A 5,317-nucleotide genomic window follows, 5' to 3' on the forward strand; every position below is an offset into this window, starting at 1 on the left:
GTTATGTTTTAAACTTAACTATGGTTATAAAGGCTATGTGATAAATTCTACCATGGTTTAGGGTTTCATGTGGTTAGTTCTAAAGTTCACTAAAGGAAACCCTAAATTAGGTTAAGGTTTCGGCCATGATGATGATATGAGACCTAGGTGATGGTTTAAAAGCTTAGTTTTGGTCTAATGCATGTTTAATGAACTCTTATAATGATGTATGATGTTTTAGAGGTTATTTGCTTTAATCTAAACCATGTTATGCACCCTAAGGGTTTCGGCCACATGATGGTTTAAGGGTCTCAAAGCCATGTTTTAAACAAGTTTTGTTTATTAATGATCTATGATGATGCCATGGAATGAATTAGCCTTTAGGTGTTTAAGAACCTAGGGTTTTCCCATGAAGGTAAGTTTCGGCCATGAAGAGATCTAGGGTTAATAAGTAGGGTTAAGCATGGAAATGGTTACATGAGTCATGTAATGTTTACCATGCTTTAAACCATGTTGTATATCCTTAAGCATTCGGCCAACTAAAGAGTTAGGGTTTGGATTTATGCTATGAACCTAACTAGAGTTTCAACTAAAGAGTTAGGGTTTGGATGTATGCTATGAACCTAACTAGAGTTTCAAGTAAAGAGTTAGGAGGGTCTAAAGCTTATGTGGTTAAATTTTAACCTAAGTTTGCCATATGCAAGTTTCGGCCAAACCATGATAAGGAAGAAGGGTTGGGTTTTAAAACTTAACCATAGTTGCAAACCCTAGTTAATGTTGTTTATAATGATGTATGAAAGTTACGGTTTATGGTTTAGGCTAAGTGCCTAAGAAACCCTATAAGGATTCGGCTAACCTTAGGATATTAGGGTTTAGCTGGGTTAGGGTTCCAAGTATGATTAACCATGGTTAGTTGTAGCTAACCATGGGTAGATGTTAAATGAGATGAGTTATGTTACATGGTAAAGGAAACCATTAAGTTGGCCAACCTTATGAGAATTAGGGTTTTGGTTGAATAAGGGTTTCGATGATGTTAACTATGTTGATGTTATGTGTTATCTCATGCCAAGGCTTAATAATGAGATTATGATAGGATGTAACATGCTATATGAAAGGAAAAGATGCATGAATGTTCATTAAGCTATGATAAAGACCAAGGTCTTATAAAGAAATGAAAGGAACATTCATGATAAAAATGAAATGAAAGCATGTACATCATTATGTTACTTTAAATGCATGGCTGGTACCCGACTTCCAAGGTTGTCGTTAAAGAAAATCCAGGTGACCAATTCCAAGGTCTTGGGCCTGGTAAGACCCTCGTAGGGCTGGTGGCTCGCTACCCCAGTTCTATTAGGGAGCGCGCATTGGTACCAAGCCGGGGATCCCAAACAATGTTGATGATTATGTTTATCTATTATGATAATAAGTTTTCAAAGGCATCTGCATTATGTTGTATGCATAGGAATGAATGCTAGGATAAAAGAATGGTTATGTGCTTTATGAAATGATAATGTGCTTCCAAGCTTATGTGCTTATTATGTATATGAAATGTTATGTTGTATGTGACGTGTGGATTTTGTGAGTAGGAAAGGAGCTTACTAAGCCTTGTGCTTATAGTTTACTTTCTTATGTTGCAGATCCCTCTAGCAGTCATTAAACGAAGGGAGGCAGCAGGAAAAGGGCTGATGAAGATGTGTGTGGTGGTGACTTGGCTGATGTCCCGGGCAATAGGAATTTTATATTTGCATGTTGAATGTCTGAAATGTTTAAATGTTTGGTCACGAAGAATGTTATTGCTAAGATGTTTTAATATCAACTTAATATCTAGACAATAGATGCATAATAAGTTTTGATTTATCACATATGAAATCACTGCATGTTATGTTTTATGTTTCCGCTGCGAAGTTTTGTGATTTTCGTATGTGATTAATTATATGAATGAATGAAAACAAACTGTAGCGTCCGTCAAGGCCTATGTAAGGGCGGGCGTTACATCGAGTTGTGAGAGCAAGTGACCGAGCTGTATGAATGGCCGGCCTGTGAGAGCATGTGGCCGAGCTGTGAAAGCATGTGACCGAGCTGTATGAATTGTCGAGCTGTGAGAGCATGAGCTATATGAATGGTCGAGCTGAGCTGACTTGACTGTATAGCCAGACTGACTATACATCTGGGCGATCTGATTTGTATGTGTGGCCGAGCTAAACTGGCCTGTTGAACTGAGCGTGTGGCTGAGCTCCCCTGGCCATGCTGAATTGAGCGGGTGATCGAACTCACCTAAATGTGTGGTGGAGCTGGCATGAGCGTGTGGCCGAGCTTATCTAACTGGGTGGCCAAGCTCACCCTAATGGTGTGACCGAGATGACCTGAGCGTGTGGCCAGGCTGGCATGAGCGTGTGGCCGGGCTGGCGTGAGCGTGTGGCCGAGCTCATCTAACTGGGTGGCCGAGCTCACCTAACGGTGTGGCCAAGCTCACCTAAATGTGTAGTCAGGCTGAATCGATCGTGCGGCCAAGCTCACCTAAATATGCGGCCGAGCTAAATCGATCATGCGATCGAGCTCACTTGAACGTGTGGTCGAGCTAACCTGACTGTGTAGCCCAACTGACCGAGGTTCGAACGTATATGTTTTCGAATAAATTCTATTTTCTCTTGACTTTTGACTCAACAGATCAGCTTGATTTTTGCCTATATATATATGTCCATACAGGAGCAGTAGGATTCTGTCGCATCATATATAATCCTAGTTTGATATTTTTGGTGTCCAATAAAAAAAATAGAAGACGTGTGTTGTGACTCTTTTGGGTGCCAGATCTATAACATGCGTAAAGACCACGAAAGTTATTTCGGAGCTCCCGGGGTATAGGTTAATTGGTTACAACGGAGCAGACTTACTAAAGTGAATAAGGGTCGAATTTTGACGAAATCGAGATAATGTCCTCCTCCGTCATGACCAACTGCAACTTCTCAATTTACTTTCTCACAGATGATCATAGGACCGATCGGTTGGAGCCGCTAGCCAAGGTGGCGGATTCCACCGAAACGAAAGTTATTTCAGAGAGAATATTTCGATGAGGGACCTCCAACATCTTATAACGGCCAACTATATTATCTTAAATTGGGTGTTTTTAATAATCTAGATATTTAGATTAGTATTGATTCAATTAATCCGGGAGACGAATAATTTTCTTTTTTATTTGTTCATCGAATAAATTCAAACTATTTCTCATCCAACAGTCAACATTTTACATTTTTTATTCTATAAAAAAAATATTCTACCGTATGCTACAAGTTGTGATTCGAGTTATGAGCGTTTGAGAGACAACAATAAAAAGTACTTAGTTTATAAAAGCATTTTTATTTTTTTAATTATATTTTTTAAACAGAACGTAAGAAATTGTTTACCAGTCTTTTTCTCTCCATTATTGTATTTTTTAAAAATTGTATTTTTATTTTTATTTTTAAAAAAAGAAGAAATTGTTTCATTTCAATACACACCATGCTGCAATAATACAACTAGCTGCAGCCTTAACGAAAAGCGGGAAGAGTTGGGTTGAATTATGGTGGCCCGTTTACTTGGACTGATCCCTCTGGTTAATCGGCGACAGCCAGGCGCCGTCTTCCCCGACGTCCTCTGCAGCTCTGCTACGTGAATGCACGAGTGTTCAGTGTCTTATTAGTCACCTACCACTCCATGCATCGCCTCGTTAAGGTTAACCTCTTCTTAAATACAACGACGAGGAAACAGAAACGCGATTAGCTGCTCTGTTTACCAGTCTTTTTCTCTCCATTATAAAAGGAACCCACCAAACTAAAGTTAATAGCACTGATGACGATGAGCTTCACCGTGACCAAGGTAGCCGAAGAGCTCGTCGCCCCCAGCAGCGGCGGCGGCGCCGCCGCCCAGCCGAGTCTCCCCCTCTCGTCCATCGACCATGCCATGGGCCTCAGGTTCTTCGTAGAAGTGGTCGCCACTTATGAAGGCGGCGGCCTGCTTCAGTCCCCGGCCGACGCCATCAGAGCCGCGCTGGCTAGAGGGCTGGCCCACTACTACCCGGTCGCCGGCCGGCTCGTGGTGTCGGACGAGGGAGAGCTGGAGGTGGCTTGCACCGGAGAGGGAGTGTGGTTCGTCGAGGCGAAGGCGAGCCGGTACAGCCTGAGCGATCTGAGGAACCTTGAGTTCCCTCTGGCGATCCCCAAGGAGGAGCTCCTCCCATGTCCGCCCCCGAGTTTGAACCAGCACGAGATGATCTTGATGATGCAGGTTCGACGATTTTGATAATCAAACGCGTGTTGACCGTTTTGACTAGTTCTGAAATTGTAAGATTGATCTGATTTAGTCAACTCAACGATGAATTAATTAAAATCTACCAACGATTTGCAGGTGACGGAGCTCAAGTGTGGCGGCTTCGCGGTCGGAGTTAAATTTCACCACATGGTGTTCGACGGCATCGGAGCCGGCCTCTTCCTGAAGGCCATCGCCGACATCGTCCGAGGCCTCCCTGGCCCTACCGTCGAGCCGGTCTGGCTCAGAGAAGCCATCCCGGCCCCGCCGATACGCCACCGGAAGCCCCCTCCGACAGTCGCCTACAACTTCGTTCGCTCACTCCTTGACTTCTCGCCGCACGCCATCAACGCGATTAAAGACTCGTACGCGCGGGGGACGTCCCACCGCTGCTCCACCTTCGATGCGTTGTCCGCTGTCCTCTGGCGGAGCCGCGTCCGCGCCATCGGCCTTGCGCCGGAGGCCGACGCCCACTTCGTCTTCCCGGCCGACGTGCGCCACCTGGTGAATGCTACCGCCCCCGGCTACTACGGCAACTGCGTGTACTGCTCGACGGTCTCGAAAAAGAGCGAGCTGGTGGCGCGCGCCCCGGTGGCCGATCGAGATCGTGGGGTGGATACGCGAGGCGAAGGCGAGCCTGGCGGCCAAGTTCGCGGCGTGGGTGGCGGGCGACTTCGAGGACGACCCATTCAGGGTCCCGATCGGATACGACACGCTGAACCTGTCGGACTGGAGGAGGGTGGGGTTCCACGAGGTGGACTACGGGAGCGGGGCGCCGCGGTTCGTGGCGCCACTCAATCACCACGTGTTCTTCGCCGGCGGGATCCTTCTGAAGCGGCCGGCGCCGGAGCAGGGGGTGCGATTCGTGGGGCAAGTCGTGACCAAGGAGCACGAAGAGGATTTCGTGCAGCAACTGAAGGAATTCGTGTGAACACGAAACGACACCGAAGTCCATAAAACGGCGCTCCTCACGTAACGCTAATAGCTACGTTACAAGAATATCTCTTTTTATTGACCTTTTTCTAATGAAGTGAATAATAAATTTGATCTGAATTAA

The 5,317-nt window shown here is 45.4% G+C and overlaps 1 pseudogene; it reads left to right on the forward strand.

The window, feature by feature from the left end:
- The first annotated feature begins 3,804 nt into the window (after positions 1-3,804).
- On the forward strand, positions 3,805-5,191 carry LOC141814146 (acyl transferase 4-like; annotated as a pseudogene).
- The last annotated feature ends 126 nt before the right edge of the window (positions 5,192-5,317 follow it).

This window comes from Curcuma longa, chromosome 21 (assembly GCF_044706935.1).
Source record: "Curcuma longa cultivar G26 ecotype Majalengka, Jawa Barat chromosome 21, ITB_CL_G26_1.1, whole genome shotgun sequence".
In the NCBI taxonomy this organism is placed as follows: domain Eukaryota; kingdom Viridiplantae; phylum Streptophyta; class Magnoliopsida; order Zingiberales; family Zingiberaceae; genus Curcuma; species Curcuma longa.